Source organism: Loxodonta africana, chromosome 2 (genome assembly GCF_030014295.1).
Source record: "Loxodonta africana isolate mLoxAfr1 chromosome 2, mLoxAfr1.hap2, whole genome shotgun sequence".
Classification (NCBI taxonomy): domain Eukaryota; kingdom Metazoa; phylum Chordata; class Mammalia; order Proboscidea; family Elephantidae; genus Loxodonta; species Loxodonta africana.
The window spans coordinates 20,790,196-20,808,648 of NC_087343.1; the positions used below are offsets into that span (position 1 = coordinate 20,790,196).

The window sequence follows — 18,453 nt, forward strand, 5'->3', positions numbered from 1 at the left end:
TGCTCCCAGCACTGCTTTCTTGGTGGTATGTGGTCCCCCTTTTCTCTGCTTGCTTCTCCCTTTTATATCTCAAAACAGATTGACTCAAGATACAATCTAATCTTGTAGATTGAGTCCTGCCTCCTTAATTTAACTGCCTCTAATCCCGCCTCATTAACATCATCGAGGTAGGATTTACAACACCTAGGAAAATCACATCAGATGACAAAATGGTGGACAATCACACAACATGGGAAACCATGGCCTAGCCAACTTGACATACATTTTGGGGGGGACACAATTCAATTCATAACACATACATATATAAAAAATACATAAATCATAAAAATGTATTCTGATGGTGAAGAAGAATTGGAAGACATTGGAATCTTCTCAGTTTTGGTAATAACTCCATTTGTGGAAGGTTCTGGGTCATCTGGATTATCTCTGAGAATGGGGATGGCATTTCCAGTCAGAAAAGTAGTGAAGGTAGTCTGTATGGTTCTTTTATTTTTTTCTTCATGTGGTTCTCCCACGGCTAGGTGTTTTTGCTGCTTTCGTTGAAACATGTCTTATTCGACTAAGCCCTTGGAAATTTTTACCTCAGGGGATGATTATCTGGGTATAGAAATTAGACAAATTTTGGATAATCTGTGACAAAAGACCTCTTTAAAATCTTAAAAAACAAAGATGTCACTTTGCTGGCTAAGATGCCATTGCCCCAAGCCATGGTCTTTTCAATTGCCTCATATGCATATGAAAGCTGCACAATGAGAAAGGAAGACCAAAGGAGAATTGATGCCTCTGAATGACAGTGTTGAGGAAGTATATTGAATACATATCATGGACTGCCAGAAGAACAAACAAATCTGTCTTGGAAGGAGTACAGTCAAAATGCTCCTTAGAAGTAAGGATGGAGAGAGTTCATCTCATGTACTTTGGACATGTGATCAGAAAGGACCAGTCCCTGGAGAAAGACATCATGCTTGGTAAAGTGGAGGGTCAGCAAAAAAACATGAGATGATTGATGCAGTGGCTTCAACAATGGCCTCAAACACCACAACTATTGTGAGGATGGTGCAGGGCTGGGCAGTACTTTGTTCTGTTGTGCATAGGGTCACTATGAGTCAGAGACAATTTGATGGCACCTAACGACAATTAACAAAAGAGAGATGCACCAGAGAAGCCTTTTGCCCTCCTTTTTCTCCACCCTGTCCCCCTCTCATACTTTCCTCTTGCCTTGCATGGTGTCTTGTGCAGTGTCAGAACCATCTTGTGAAGATCGGGATGATATTAATAAATAAAAATGGTAAGAGTTATATGCCAGGCCCTGGTTAAGGAGTTTATATTATAGTAACTAATTTTATGCTAACATCAAGTGTATGAGAAAGTCACCATTATTATGTCCAATTTAAAGATAGTGAAACTGAGGTTCAGAGAAGTTAAGTAACTTGCCTGAAGTCACACAACCAAGAAATGGCAGAGATCAAATTTGAACCCAGGAGAGCAAGGCAAAGCCTGCCCTCCTCATTGCTACACTATACTGCCTTTCTAGAACCGAGAGAAATGTAGAGAAGCTGCGTAACCCTAGAACTACCTATCTCTAGTCTTCTTGTTACAAAAGATTCTTAAATGTCTGTATGTTTAAAGCCTTGAGCGCTTATTTGGAGGTTCTAGAATGATTCTCTTCTATCTGGGAAGGTTGTTCTCTTTGTCTGAAAGGGTAGCTTTGGGAGGAGTGCACATGGAGCACAAGGGAGGAAGGGGATGCCCCAACCAGCCGAATTAGCCCCGGTGATTAATGGGTGATAGATGTTGTAGACAGACCATCCTCACATGCACCCGTCTGTCAGTGAGTTGTACTGTGATTGCTTGCATGTCTCCATAATACTGGAAGGTATGCCACTGATATTTCAAATACCAGCAGGGTCACCCATGTTGGACAGATTTCAGTGGAGCTTCCAGATTAAGACAAACTAGGAAAAAGCCTGGAGATCTACTTCTGAAACACAGCCAATGAAAATCCTATGGATCACACCAGAATATTAGCCAATATAATGCCAGAAGATGAGCCCCCTAGGTTGAAAGACACTCAAAATACGTAGTGGCAGCAACAATGCACTTGAACATACCAAAGATGGTAAAGATGGCATAGCACCAGGCAACGTTTCATTCTGCCATACATGGGGTCATCATGAGTAGGAGGCAACTAACAACAACAACGTTTAAAGCCACTTTAGGTTGGGTTTGTATGACTTGCAGCCCGAAACATCCAAGTGATACAGTGTTTTTGAGTGTGTCTTCTTCTGGATTTCCTGACTACAGTAGTCTACTAAATCATGTTCTATCAAGAACTGATTCACTACATTCCATGTCTTCTCCACCAGTCATAGATTAGGAAAACATCCCAACGTCAGAGGAAGAGTAATCCATATATGGTATATAAGGCTGGTGTTGAAATACCTAGACAGTGACACAACAAGGTAATCCAATTCTGCCAGCTTTCCACACAGAGCCTATAGAAAAGGCCAGTCCCTCAGCATCTGCCCATTTTCTCTGATAATGAAAAACGAAGTTTGTCCAAAGGTATTGTGGGAATGAGAAGCTCAGAGATATGGGGAGACTTCCAAAAAAAAAATGTATGAAAGGATGCAGTGTGTTTACTTAAAGATTCAGCTCCTATTATTCACTATGTTCTCATCACGTACTCAGCGTCTGGACTTCCCCAGTACCCAAAACCCTCTTCTGTGACTAAGCATTCAGACAGACTTCAAGTTGTAATTCACTGATAAGGTGGGCTGTTTTTCCTTCCTGGCTTAAGAAAATTTGGAAATATATGAATGTTCAAGCCATTCTGTCAGTTGTAAACATGGGTTTTGGGAATAACGCTGGGAACTCTTGCTTATAATGGCGCATGCTATGCTGAGCTTGGGACAGAAGAGACTCCCATTCACAGAAAGCTGCAGGAAATTCCCTTACGTCTATGTAGTCATCCTTCTTTCTTCTCCCTTGCTGCTGGGTGGCCCCCCCGCTCACCTTTCACCCTCCACAACTTTGGCTCTTATGTCTTACTACATCCTAGGGTTAAGTAGAGCCAAGTTTGCAATGGTAGAACAAATGGGTGACCAAAGAGGAAGAAAGAGCAAATCTAAGTGGCAGACAGCTCCTGGGCCTGTCACTCACCACAGTCTTCATTCATCCTTTCACTCACTTAGCAAATAATTATTGAGCTCCTATTTTTTTTTTTTACTATATACTGGTGACCGCATGTGTGCCAAAGGAGAATCGCATTCCATAGGGTTTTCAACTGCTGATCTTTGAGAAGTAGGCCACCAGGCCTTTCTCCCGAGGTGGCTCTGGGTAGACTTGAACAATCAAGTGTGTTAACAATTGTACCACCCAGGTTGCCATGAGTTGGAATCAACTCCAAGGAAATAGGTGTTTACTACATAATGAATGCTGAAAATAGAATGGTAGAAAATCTCTTTCTGAGAGAAAAAGGAACCTGATTGAGGATTCCATGGGGTTTTACTTCTTAATCTTATTTCAGTATTCAGTGTATGCGAACACCCAACATTATATTTATATCAAGCCTGTGAGATAAGCTGTTCTGGGGTTATTATTTCACATGTGAGAGCAGCAAGACTGAGGTCAAATGCCTTTTTCATATGAGATGGGTAAGTGGCAGACCCAAGCCTCAAACACACATCTTCTCACTTATTTTTAGCCTGCAGCCCTGGTGGTGAAATGGTTAAGAGCTTGGTTGCAAGTGAAAGGTTGACAGTTCAAACCCACTATCATGGATTGAATTGTGTCTCCCAAAAATGTGTGTATCAATTTTGCTAGGCCATGATTCCCAGTACAGTGTGATTAATTGTCCACCATTTTGTCATCTGATGTGACTTTCCTATGTGTTGTAGATCCTACCTCTATGATGTCAATGAGGTGGCATAGGCAGCAGACAATGGTGTTAGTGAAGCAGGACTAAATCTACAAGATTGAATTGTGTCTTGAGCCAATCTCTTTTGAGATATAAAAGAGAAGCGAGCAGAGAGACAGGGGGACCTCATATCACCATGAAAGCAGCCTTGGGAGTAGGGCATGTCCTTTGGACCCCAGGGTTCCTGCATGGAGGAGCTACTAGTCCAGGGAAAGACTGACGACAAGGACCTCCCTCCAGAGCCAACAGAGAAAGCCTACCCCTGGAACCGACATCCTGAATTCGTACTTCTAGCCTCTAGACTGTGAGAGAGTAGACTTCTGTTTATTGTAGTTACCCACTTGTAGTATTTCTGTTACAGCAGCACTAAACAATGAAGACACCCACCTAGCTGCTCCACAGAGGAAAGATGTGGCAGTTTGCTTCTGTAAAGATTACAGCCTAGAATACCCTATGAGGCAGTTCTACTCTGTCACATGCTGTCACTATGAGTTGGAATTTACTTGATGGCACACAAAAACAGCGTGACACCTTACACCAGAGTCTGGCCTGGGCAGAGCCAGCCACTGAAGTTGTCCTCACTAAGTCTCCCTTCACTGTGACACCTTTCTCATAGGGAAAGGAGGGGGCCACTGGCGGCTTCCAGCTTGATCCTGCTGGTTAGTCTTTGAAGTGAAAAATCTCAAGTTCAAAGAAACTGTTTTGTTGAACTCAGCTATTTGCCCTTGATCTGCTAGAAACCTTAATTTAATTAGCAATATAAACGTTGTAAAGATTTCACTTTCCCATCTTCGTTTAACTTACAGTCTTTCTTTTATTCCCAAGTGACATGGACCAAATAAGGAAAAAAATCTTAAATAAGATACAGCCTACACAATGCTTGGAGCCCTGGTGGTGCAGTGGTTAAGAGCTCGGCTGCTAACCAAAGACATTGGCAATTCAAGTCCACCAACTATGGGGCAGTTCCACTCTGAGTTGAAACTGACTTGTTGGAGACTGGTTTGGGTTTTTTAATACAGTTATTCTATCCATGAATAGTTTCGAACAGTACTGACCCAAATATGTGTACTTCTCCTGCTCTAATGAGTAATAAGTTGTAGTGAGAAATATTTTGAACTAAATTATCTAGCTATGTTCCAGAAAGACAAACTTCCCAGATTCCTTCATGTTTGAAATCATAGCATATTAGAAAGGAAGGTACTAGCATGTGCTGACATAATCCATAGTCAGACACTTTATATATGTTTAAAGGATTCAGTTCTTACAAAAAGCCTGTAGGAGAGGTATTTCTCTCTCTATGGATGAAAACAGCTGACTTTCTTAAGCTCACACAGCTGAGAAGTGTGACTCTAATGCTTGACTCCACACGTGGTGGCTGCTACATCCTATTCTATGCTGTCTTTGGGTGGTGCAAACCACTGCTAACCAAGAGGATAGAGGTTTGAGTCCACCCAGAGGTGCCTTAGAGAAAGACCTTGCTATCTATCTGCAAAAAATGCAGGCATTGAAAACCCCGCGGAGCACGGTTCTACTCTGACACACATGGCGACTCCACAAGTTGGGATCTACTTGACAGCCAACTGGTTTTTATTCGGTGTTAGTAGTTTACTATGCTTTTCGACCTGCCTTAAAGAAACCACCTGGTCCACTTCTTCCCCTTATTTCAGAGATGAAGAAAACGAGTCCCTGAATCCTAGAGTACTTGCCTGCCCAGGCCTGACAAAGTAGAGACAAAACCCAGACCATGGACTCTCCAGAGGACAGTTTTTTCCCTTGTACTTTTGCAGATGAATAACGATGGGAAAAATTGTCCTAGATGAATGCACTTCACCTCTGGGTCCTAGAGAAAAGCTCCCATCCCGGGAGGTGTGGCTTGCCTCTGAGCATAGGGCAACAATGCTGCCAGTGATAACGGACATGTCAGGCCATTCATGCCACAGAGACTGGTTCACCCCATTGCCATTTGTGTATGGTGTGTGTCTACCATCAGTTTGTCGTACTGCAATGGCTTGCATGCTGCTATGATGCTGGAAGTGATGCCATCGGCATTTCGAATACCTGCAGTGCCACCCATGATTGGCAGGTTTCAGCAGAGCTTCTAGGCTAAGACAGACCAAAAAGAAAGCCCTGGCGATCTACTTCTGAAAATTAGCCTATAGAAACCTTCTGGATTGCAACAGAACATTGTCTGGTGCTCTTACATTTGACATATCATTAGAAGGAATCAACAGCTAAAGGAGGACATCATGTTTGGTGAAATATCAAACTAACAAGGGTGAAAGAGACCCTTGGTGAAATGGCTTGGCACGATAGCCACAATGATGGATGTGAACATTCTGGTGATTGTGGACTAAGCAATGTTTTTTCTGTTGTACGTAAGATCACCATGAGTCAGAGTCAACTCGACAGCAACTATCTATCTATCTATCTATGGCGTGTGAGTGTGTGTGTGTGTGTGTGTGTGTAAAAGTGAAAGCTATGGGTTTACCTCTCCTCTGCGTGACGGTATCCATTTTAGAAAAATATCTGCCTTAAGCATCTTATTCCAGGGAAGATCCCACGTGGAAGTAGAGATACTGCTTGCCAAGATTTCGGGCCCTCATCTATTTCATGCCCAAACTATTGTTATGTAGATGTGGTCAGTATTTTGGGGCAGTTATTCGAGTTCACCAAGTCCCACAATGGTTGGTTTCGAATGGTTCTAGTAACAAAGAACATGACTAGATCTTGAGCTAAAATTGGCACCTACCGCTCATAATTTTTTCCTTTCATTTTCACCTAACAGAAAACAAGTAGACATGAATAAGTGACTGTTAATTTTTTTATTATTATTATAATTTTTATTGTGCTTTAAGTGAAAGTTTACAAATCAAGTCAGTCTCTCACACAAAAACCCATATACACCTTGCTACATACTCCCAATTACTCTCCCCCCAATGAGACAGCCCTCTCTCTCCCTCCACTCTCTCTTTTCACATCCATTTCACCAGCTTCTAACTCCCTCTACCCTCTCATCTCCCCTCCAGGCAGGAGGTGCCAACATAGTCTTAAGTGTCCACCTGATCCAAGAAGCTCACTCCTCACCAGCATCCGTCTCCAACCCATTGTCCATTCCAATCCATGTCTGAAGAGTTGGCTTCGAGAATGGTTCCTGTCCTGGGCCAACAGAAGGTCTGGGGGCCATGATTACTGGGTCCTTCTAGCCTCAGTCAGACCAGTAAGTCTGTTCTTTTTATGAGAATTTGGGGTCTGCATCCCACTGCTGTTCTTCTCCCTCACAGGTTCTCTGTTGTGTTCCCGTCAGGGCAGTCATTGGTTGTAGCCAGGCACCATCTAGTTCTTCTGGTCTCAGGAAGATGTAGTCTCTGGTTCATGTGGCCCTTTCTGTCTCTTTGGCTCGTAATTACCTTGTGTCCTTGGTGTTCTTCATTCTCCTTTGATCCAGGTGGGTTGAAACCAATTAATGCATCTTAGATGGCTGCTTGCTACCACTTAAGACCCCAGACGCCACTCTCCAAAGTGGGATGCAGAATGTTTTCTTAATAGATTTTATTATGCCAATTGACTTAGATGTCCCCTGAAACCATGGTCCCCAAACCCCTGCCCCTGCTACATCGGCCTTTGAAGCATTGAGTTTATTCAGGAAACTTCTTTGCTGTTGGTTTAGTCCAGTTGTGCTGACCTCCACTGTATTGTGTGTCGTCTTTCTCTTCACCTAAAGTAGTTCTTATCCACTATCTAATTAGTGAATGCCCCTCTCCCCACCCTCCCTCCCTCTCATAACCACTAAAGAATGCTTTCTTCTCAGTTTAAACTATTTCTCAAGTTCTTATAATAGTGGTCTTGCACAATATTGGGACTGTTAATATTGATGATACAAATGCGCTTTTTCTCAATCAGGTCATGGTCATGCTCTTTAAAATTAAGAGAAAAAAAGAAGGAGAAGAAGAAAGAAAGGAAGGGAAATCACAGTCTACCTCTGAGAAACTTCCAAAAGCAATGTCTCATTCTTAATCAGGAATCATGGCCAGTTCTGACTCCTTCCAGAACAGTCTCCATTGACTCACCCTAAAATGACCTCCCATGGATCTTTTTTTTTTTCCAAGCCAAAACCAAACCCATTGCCCTTGAGTGGATCCTGACTCATAGCGATGCTATAGGGCAGAGTAGAACTACCCCCATAGGATTTTCAAGGCTGTAATCTTTATGGAAACAGACTGCCACATCTTTGTCCCACGGAACAGCTGGTGGGTGTAAACCGCCGACCTTTCAGTTAGCAGTGGAGCTCTTAACCACTGGGCCACCAGGGCTCCTCCTTTTTCTTTAAACGGTCTGAAATGTATACTTCCATTATGTGGCTGGAGTTTTCAGAAATCAAGTGTTATTTACGTCACTCCCTTTCTGTTGTTCTTCCTCCCGCCCTCCTCTCTCCCACCCCAGCCACACCCCCACCCCATCCACACCATCTCTTCAGCTAGGAAATTTTTGTAAAGCTTCTTACTGGAATTTGCTGCATGTGGTTAAAATCTCCAACCAGTAAAATGTGAGCTTGGCACATAGAAACAGTTTTGTCTTAGAGCCACATTCAGAGCAGTAAGTTAAAATGAGATACATTCCATTTTCAGGCGGCTCCTGGTAGAAAATTCCTAAATCGTATAACCTACTGACCGCTCTGAAATCTAATTAAAATTCAGAACCCTGAAGAGTTTTGGGAAACAGATTGTTTGTAATTTGTACTGAGAAATATCTCAGTACAAGAGGAAACATGGAGGGAGTGGGCAACACCAAATTTTATGTGACATTCTAATGCATCATTTCTTTTGCTTTGCTTTGCTTGGCTTGGCTTTCCTTCACTTTTCTTCCCTTCCCTTTCTGGAACATGACCTGCAGAATGCGGTGGCCAAAATGAGTTGATAATTGTGGAAGCTGGGTGGTGGGTACTTCAGGTGTCTTTGCTTCATACTTTTGTGCATGCTAGAAAATTCCCATAATTGAAAAGAAAAGAATGGCCAAGATAAGTTATTATGGCTGTAATGGTTAAGTGCTGGATTGCTAACCAAAAGGTTGGAGGTTCAAATCCACCCAGTGGCTCCATGGGAGAAGAGACCTGACAATCTGTAAAGATTACAGCCCAGGAAACCTTATGGGGCCGTTCTACTCTGTCATATAGGGTCACCATGAGTTGGAATTGACCTGACAGCACACAACAGCGACAACAACGACAACAGTATTGGGCTGTTCTCAGCTTGGAAGAGCCATTGGGGAGAACTAAACAGAAGCAGGAATTACATTGGGTTCAAACTTATTTTCCAAGGAGGCCTTTTCTCACTGTTTTCCTGGAACCTTAAGAATGATGTATTCCTGAACTGTGTCAACATGACCCCGCCTGGCAGGGGTCAGAGATGGCATGAGTACAAGACAGTTGAGAAAGCTATGACATAGCTAGTGGCTGGCTGAGAGAGTTTCCAAATAGAAATATGACCAAATCGATGGTTTGCAATTCGAAAAGTGACTGAAGCCAGTGACCCTGAGACTTCAGTGCTGTGACTGCCACATATGTTCTCCTTATCTGGGGGCCAGGATATATTGGTTTACTTTGAAGTTCTCCATGATTGTAACTGCTACAGGTGTTGCTCTTTTGGGTAATTCTCTGCTGCGCGCCTATCAAACACTGCAGAGTATACAATCAAGCTCGGGGCAAATTGCTCTGTTTCAGGTTTTCCAGTGGAAAAGAAGAACGCATATTAAGCAGATTATTTTTCCTTCCTTTCATCACACCAGGTAAGCCTCCTAAACCAGCTAATGCCCCTTTTGCGAGGTCTGGCAGCCTCCAGGCAGTAGCTAGGTGAATCAGATCTCCTTCCTCTGCCATATCTGTGGCTCCTAAGATTCCATTTTTACCAGAGGTAGAAACCAGCTGACCACGGGCCCAGTGTGCTGGTGCCCTGGCAGCTCAGAGGACAGGGGAAGAACTGAATGTGTGTGGGGCCCTGGAGGCTGGCAAGGCCTATCTTGCCTGCCAACCTGTCATTACCAAGGAACACCCAAGTTCTGGGCCCTCCGGCAATCAGTCTCTCTTATACACACTTGCTCCCTCCCCTGCTGCCCTGTGGGTCTTCCTCTCTGACTCCTGACTCCTCTTTAAATCCCCCGCCAATCCTTTCTACTGGGCCTCCTGGAAGCTTTGCTCCATGGTGGATAATCCCTTCTGTGTGCTCAGAGTCTTCAGAGCAGCTAACCCTAACTGAAGTCTGGCTGTCTCCAGATTATCCTGGTTTCCCACGTTTCCACATTTCATCTCTCGGGCTGGTGACTCAGCATTACACCAGCACTCCATGGTCACTTGCCATCCATTACTCCTCCTCCTTTTGGAAAATATGCCCCCTCTGTAGAGTCCTTGACAGTCTTTCATTCCTCTCTCCATCCTTTCTTCCATGCTGTCCCCTATTTGATCTCCTGATGACTGCTCTTTCAACCTCTGCAATTCAGTCAAGACACCAGTGAGTGAGTGTATGTGTGTATGTGTACATACGTAGTGTTAAGTGTTCCATCTGCAATACCCATGACATGGATTCTAATCTGGACTTTGTACTCTCTAGTTTGTCTGACTTTGGGTACCTTATTAATCTTGTTAAGCATGTTAAGTCTTCCATAAAATGAGGATAACTGTCGTTCCTATAGTATAGGATTGTTGTGAGAGTTAAATGAGAAGATCCACATAAAGCCATTAGCCTGTTTCTGGGATAACTCAATAGATGTTAACTAGTAGTATATTTGGCCTATTTTCATTCCTTCTCAATTCTCACCAGTGCATCTTGGGAAACTTCAGTGTTATTTTGAACTATACGAACTATTCCCATCCACAGTTCCCTGCCTTTCTTACTCCACTACAAGCCAATACTGCTGTCTTACAACAGCCTTCTGGTCTACCCTTTCTCACAGGCCACCTTCTCCCTGCCAGTATCACTGCCTATCTTTTCATCACTTCAGCCATGTCCATTAAAATCCTGAATGCCTTCGCTCCTTTTTATTTTTTTCTGTAGCACTAGCCTGTAACCTTCAGTCTTGGTCGGGTGGGTTACTTTCACTACAGTCTACACAGGCTATGCTAAGATGTGTATGTAATTCATCTCATATGAATGTCATGCTTATTATAGGGTTATGTTTTTGTAGGTTTTCCATTATAAGCATCTACATGGAGCAAAACGACTCCCTATGCGCAACACAAGCTAGATCACATCTGAAGAATGTGGCCATCTACCACTCACCTGGAGATTTGGGCTTTGCTCAGTAATGACCTTGATCTCCCAGGGCAAGTTGTCTAGGATGCTGGTTTGGCAGGGAGTTGGGATGGCATTTTTTACATGGTAATGATTGCTGGGATACAAGGAGTCCTGGTAGGCAGGCCATAAGGTTGCCATGTGTGGTTGTAATTATCTGAATTGACTCGTTGAGCTAGGGTGAGGAATAGGATAGGATCTGTGAACTTGTGAACTGTAGGATAAACCCAGTTATGTTTCTATGCTTCCATGATTTTCTTTGATTACCTTTTCTTTAGTACTTTTGCCTGTTTCAGCCTGTCTCAATCCTGCTGAGACGAAACAAGGTAATGGATTTTGTTCTGGCTTGGGCCAGATCTTTAAGACAGAGCTCATCTTTTGGGGGGCAGAATGGTGGTGGCAGAAAGTCTGCTAAGGCTTTCTAAACAGCTGTAGCCCATGGAGGATGTCTGAAGCGGTAGGTTAATGACCATCTTGTCCCAGTGTCTTAGTCATCTAGTGCTGCTATAACAGAAATACCACAAGAGGATGGTTTTAACAAAGAGAAGTTTATTCTCTCACAGTCCAGTAGGCTACAAGTCCAAATTCAGGGTGTCAGCTCCAGGGGAAGACCTCTGTCCATTGGCTCTGGAGGAAGGTCCCTGTCATCAGTCTTCCCCTGATCCAGGAACACCTGAGGTCCAAAGGATGCGCTCTGCTGCCTGCTCTGCTTTCTTGGTGGTATGAGGTCACCCCATCTCTCTGCTTGCTTCTCTCTTTTATATCTCAAAAGAGATTGGCTTAAGACACTATCTAATCTTACTGATCTCATCAATATAACTGCCACTAATCCATCTCATTAACATCACAGTGGTAGGATTTACAACACTGGGAAATCACATCAGATGACTAAATGGTAGACAATCATTACAATACTGGGAATTATGACCTAGCCAAGTTGACAGATATTTGGGGGGGACACAATTCAACCCATGACACTCAGGGACACATAAAGTCAGGAAACTTGGGGAAAAGGTTTAGCTGTGTGTGTGCCTGGTCTTTCTCATCATGTTGAGAGGTGACATGGCCCTTGCTCAGAATGGAATGGAGAAGAAGGGAGAACGCTTGTGGCTACTGTGAAAATAAAATATGTCAAAGTACTTGTTGTATTTTGTTTGAGGTTTTATGAATTTCCAGAGTATTAGAGACATTTCTATCCAAATTACTGAAAAAGTCCCCCAAAAGACAACTCTTGATTTACCATCACGTGGAGGATTTATTCACTCTTCTATTGTTATTGTTGGATGTTGTCGAGTCAATTCCTACTCACAGGGACCCCATGTGACACAGTAGAATTGTTCCATAGGGCTTCCTAGGCTGTAATCATCACAAGAAACAAGTTCTGGTGGCACAGTGGTTAAAGCGCTTGGTTGCTAACCCAAAAGTTGCTGGTTCGAACGTACCAGCCGCTTCTCAGTAGAAAGATGTGGCAGTCCACTTCAGTAAAAATTAAAGCCTTGGAAATCCTATGGGGCAGTTCTACTCTGTCCTGTAGGGTCACTGTCTTAGTCATCTAGTGCTGTTATAACAGAAATACCACAAGTGGATGGCTTTAACAAAGAGAAGTTTATTTCCTCACAGTAAAGTAGGCTAAAAGTCCAAATTCAGGGTGTTACTTTCAGGGAAAGGCTTTCTCTCTTTATTGGCCTTCTCATCAATCCTCCCACAAACTAGGAACTTCTTTGCGCAGGAACCCCTCTTCCAAAGGATGCGCTCTGCTCCTGGAAGTGCTTTCTTGGTGGTATGAGGTCCCCTGTCTCTCTGCCCACTTCTCTGTTTTACATCTCAAGAGATTGCCTCAAGATACAATCCAATCCCTTAGGCTGAGTCACTAACACAACTGCTGCCCATTCTCCCTCATTAACATCATAGAGGCACAATTTACAACATATAGGAAAATCACAGAATACTGGGAATCATGGCCTAGCCAAACTGATACAGACATTTTGGGGGGGGGCGGGTGGGGAACATAATTCAATCCAAGACAGTCACTATGAGTCAGAATCAACTAGATGGCAATGGGATTGGTTTGGTTATTTTTCAAATCTTTATGGGAACATATCTCCAGGTCTTTTCTCCCCCTGAACTGCTGGTAGGTTTTGGTTAGCAGCTGAGCACTTAATCATTGTGCCACTAGGGCTCCTGCTCTTAAGGGTGGATGTTTAGTAATCAACTCTAATTGCATGGTGTTTAAAGGAGGCTGTACAATTTGTTGGGAGAGCTGCCTCCACAGCCCTGTTAACCCACTGAAGGCCATGTGATTTAGCACAAGCTACACACACACGCTTAACTTTGCTCTGTATTCCCTGAGGTTGAAAATAACTGTTTGTTTTCTTATCTTTTCCTTTAAGAACTCATGGAGAATAGTAAGGGAACGTTTCTGTCAAATACTTTAAGCAGCTCAAGGGGGCAGAGTGATTTTAAAATGCCAAGAGGACGGTGAGGTTTGAGGGCATTTGAGGAGCCCTACAAAATGCACTAGAAAAAATAGACATGTCTCCAGAACTCACTAAGGGCTGTGCATTTAAATATAAATAAAAATCAGTTTTATATGAAAAAAATGGAATATTGGAGGTGGATGTTGGTGGTGGTTGCCATCGCGACAGCTCCGACTCCTGGTAACTTTACGTATAACAGAAGGAAATGTTGCCTGGTCCTGCGCCATCTTTGTGATCACTGGTATGTGTGAGTCCGCTGCTGCGGCTATTTTGTCAATCCATCTCCTGGCTGGTTTTCCTCATTTTCACTGGCCCTCTACTTTACCAAGTATGATGTCCTTTCTAGCAATTGGTCTTTGCAATGATGAAGGTAGGTAGACAGGAAAAAAGGGAAAAAAAGGAAAAAATACAGGAAACTGCAAAGGTTCTTTAAAACCTGTGTTTTAATTCTTAGAATTCCGCTCTGATGTTTCTGAATTTTGTCATAAATAATTAGGAAAATTAGTTGACCTGGGGGGAAAGAAAAAAAAAACTCTCACTGTGCCAGGGCAACCCTGCACTGGTGACTTGTCTGTGTGGATGAGGTCTCTTAGTGGCCTCCGTCATAGGGCAGGTGAGGAAGCCCGGGGACCAGGAGTCGTAGGCAAGTGACTCGTGATCTAAGTGCCTTGATGTTGTCTCTGTTGTAGCTTCTTCCTTGAGTTCCCGTCACGTCCTTTTCTACGCCACTTCCCCCTGTTGTTCCTCAACTCTCAGTCCAAGAAATTTAGTTTTAGTTTGATAAAGAAATCAAATGTGTTTAAAAAATGAATTTCGTTTCATGAATAAGTCAAATGCTTTAAAAAGTGAACCGTTGGAAGAAAGTCCCAGTGATCTACTTCTGAAAAATCAGCCATTGGCAACCATATGGAGCACATTTCTACTCTGACACCCAGGAGGTCACCAGGAGTCAGAGTCAATGGCAACCGTTTTTTTTTTTTTTTTTTTTTAAAGACGGTATTGGCCGTGGCTATTGAACCACAACCGTAATAAAGAAGCCCGCTTTGTTAAAAAAGCAAATAAAGAAAGAAAAAACAGGTTGGAAACATAGGTTTCTAACCTCTTCACTCTGTTTTTCCTCTTCTCCATTTGCTGCAGCCTCCGAGAGGGCACATACCGACCTTATGTAGCAAGGAGACCACTTCTCCCGGGAGATTCTACCCTCACTCACTTGGAGTCAGCTGGAGGCACATCAGATGCCTTTTAAAATTAAATATCCTCCACTCCTAAATCTTGTTTTAAAGCTTGTGAGTTGTCTCGATTTTAGTGCCTGTGAATATCAGTAGGAGTTGCAGGGTGAGGGCAAATCGAGGGGACGGGAGGAGGACGTTTTTCAGCAGAGCAAGCACAGTTTGACGTTTACAAGAGCTGCATGTTATCTCTGACCTGGCGCCTTGGTTCACATTCCTGTGCGGACTCAGATTTCTCGAGCACGTGTATACCACACCCCCCGCTTTTCGCCACTTCGCCTTTAGGAAAGCCCTGCATTGGCGCAGGTAGCCCCCACGTTTCGAAAGTTCACTTTAGGCCACTTCACTTTCAGGAAAGACCTACATCAGTGCCCGTTTTTACTAACTGAAAAGAAATCCGAAGAATATTTTTGTTTTTACGAGAAAAGGCAAAAGTGTTCAATGTTTGTTTTGCAGGGAGCTGTTAAAGAGGCAGTGGGCACCCCCCAGCAGTGAGAGTGGCATCACCAAGCTCCTTCTGTACCTACGTTAAATCTGCTTTATATAGGCTGTGTATTTATCATATTGTCTTGATTATCTAGTGCTGCTTTGACAGAAATACAACAAGTGGATGGCTTTAACAAGAGAAATTTATTCTTTCGAAGTCTAAGAGACTAGAAGTCCAAATCAGGGCATCAGCTCCAGGGGAAGGCTTTCTCTCTCTGTCAGCTCTGGAGGAAGGTTCTTGTTATCAGTCTTCCCCCAGACTAGGAGCTTCTCCTTGCAGGAACCCCGAGTCCAAGGGACATGCAATTCTCCTGGCTCTTATTTCTTGATGATATGAGGTCCCCATGTCTCTCTGCTTGCTTCCCTCTTTGTATCTGAAGAGAGATTGGCTCAAGGCACAATCCGAATTTGTAGATTGAGTCCTGCCTCATTAACATAACTGCTGTTAATCCCATCTCGTCAACATCATCCAAAAAAAACCCAACCAAACCCAGTGCCATCGAGTCCATTCCAACTCATAGTGAGTCGATTCCAACTCGTAGTGACCCAAAAGGAGAGATTAGAACTGCCCCATAGAGTTTCCAAGGGGCGCCTGGAAGATTCCAACTGCCAACCCTTTCGTTCGCAGCCATAGCACTTAACCACTAGGCTACCAGGGTTTCCCATCAACATCACAGAGGGAGGATTTACAACACTTTGGAAAATCACATCAGATGAGAAACTGGTGGATGGTCATAAGACTGGGAATCACAGCCTAGCCAAATTAATGCACGTATCTTTGGGGGACACAACTCAACCCATGATGTATAACATTCCTGCTTTTACCATACGTTAGTGTTGTTTTAGGTTTTATGTGTTACTTGGTATGATCTGGTAGGTTATTTTTTGGGTCTGGGAATGCTAAAAAAATTTTCCCTTATAAATTAATGGTAATTGTTTCTTCACTTTACATCATTTTGGCTAACGAAAGCTTTCGTAAGAACACTCTACTTTTGGATAGCAGGGGAAATTTGTAGTGACCTTCCAAACTAAAACAAAAGCCCATTGCTCTCAAGCCGACTCCAACTCATACTGAATCTATAGGACAGAGTACAACTATCCCATAGAGTTTTTACAGCTGTAATCTTTATGGAAGCAGACCACCACATCTTTCCCCCGCAGAGCGGATGGTGAGTTTAAACCACCTACGTTTTGGTTAGCAGCCAAGTGCCTTAACCACTGTACTGCCAGGGCTCCTTATATTGACCTTAAACCCAAAACCAAACCTGTTGCTGTTGAGTCGATTCCGACTCACAGTGATCATATAGGACAGACTAGAGCTGCGTCATAGGGATTTGAACTGCTGACATTTTGGTTAGCAGACGAGCTCTTAACCACTGTGCCACCAGGACTCCATATTGACCTTAAACCCAAACCCACTGCCGTTGAGTGGATTCCAAGTCACAGCGACCCTATAGGACAGAGTAGAACTGTCCCATAGAGTTTCCAAGGAGCACCTGGAGGATTTGAACTGCCAACCTTTTGGTTAGCAGCCGTAGCACTTAACCACTACGCAAAAAAAAAAAAAACCCAAACCCACTGCCGTCCAGTTGATTCCGACTGATAGCGACCCTATAGGACAGTGTTGAACTTCCCCATAGAGTTTCCAAGGAGTGCCTGGTGGATTTGAACTGCTGACCTCTTGGTTAGCAGCGGTAGTACTTAACCACTATGCAACCAGGGTTTCCACCACTATACCACCAAGGGCTAATTTTGGATGCTGTGAGTTAGCTATTTGAAGCTTCTGCTGTTGGAAAATGGATACTTTTTTCTTGAGCCAAGAGTGCCTTGTGCAATTTTTACCTAAATATATCTTACAAAAGGAAGGGGCCTCTTGTTTTTTAAAACAATTAACTTTTGACAATATTAAAAACATGAACCAGGTTTATGAAGGGGTTGAGTCCATTTCCTGTGTGCTTTGACTGCAGTGCCCCCTAGTGGATATTTTTTGTGCTGCATGTGGGTCTCATTTTTGAGCCATTTTCACATAAACATAAGAATACATTTTAAGAAACATTATTTTCTAAGGTGGGCCTATATTTAGTTTCTTGTTTTTTTTCACCCAGCTAAGGTTCACTTAAATGCATAACCAAATTGTGTATATGAAGGAGCCTTGGTGGCACAATGGTTAAAGTGTTTGGCTGCTAACTGAATGGTTGGTCGTTCGAACCTTCCCAGCGGCTCCACAGGAGAAGAGACCTGGCAATGTACTCCCATAGAGATCAAAGCCTAGAAACCCTATGGGGCAGTTCTACTCTATCACATGGGGCTGCTGTAAGTCAAAATCGACTTGATGGCACCCAACAGCAACAACAAATAAATCTCTAATTGTTCACACGAAATTTTCTCTACAACCTTTCTTCCTCATCTTAGGAGAGAAGGATGATGTAGTAAGAAATGGCAGAGGAGGGAATTGCCACGAGGGCTTTTGAACTGTGGTAGGGAACATAACATGTGCATGGAGAAAACCAAAATGCCGAAAATATGACTGTACTGAAGCTGGGTAGCTAAGAGTAGGATGATTAAATTTTTAATAAACAGCATAGGGACATGAATTCACTGACATCTACTTTGTGCTGGAGAACTTGTGCCAAGTAGAAGGGGAGGAAAAGGCAGGTCCCTAGATAAAGCTGAATTTTTTTTTTTATTGCTTTGCATAAAATGTGTCCGGCCAGTGACCTTATTCCCAATTTGTCCAGCCAAGACCAGGATCTCCAGCTGTTGGCATGTTCTCACTCATTCTGGTGTGAAGTTTTGATGGAAGCAAAGGTCCTGGCCTCTCCTCCTTGCACTGTAGCTGCCAAGAGATTGCAGAACGTCAAAGTCAAGTTATCATCTTGTACTGTACACAGATTTGAAGGGATCTCAAAACTTCTCCAAATTAATTGTAAAGTTATTGCAGAGATTCTCAGATTTTACCGAAAAAAAAGTAATAGTGAAGTGAAAATGTGTCTTCTAAGTAACTGCATTAAAATGAATTCATTAATAACCAAACCACTCTTATCATCTGTCACCCCACCCAC

At 43.2% G+C, this 18,453-nt stretch overlaps 1 long non-coding RNA gene across 1 annotated transcript in view; it reads right to left on the reverse strand.

Moving 5' to 3' along the window:
* Positions 1-16,955: 16,955 nt before the first annotated feature.
* The window catches only part of LOC111749949 (uncharacterized), a 37,468-nt gene continuing 35,970 nt past the window's right edge, over positions 16,956-18,453 (reverse strand). The window contains exon 5 of the long non-coding RNA XR_002785107.2: positions 16,956-18,227. This is a non-coding gene — a long non-coding RNA (uncharacterized LOC111749949). The remainder of the gene's footprint in view (positions 18,228-18,453) is intronic.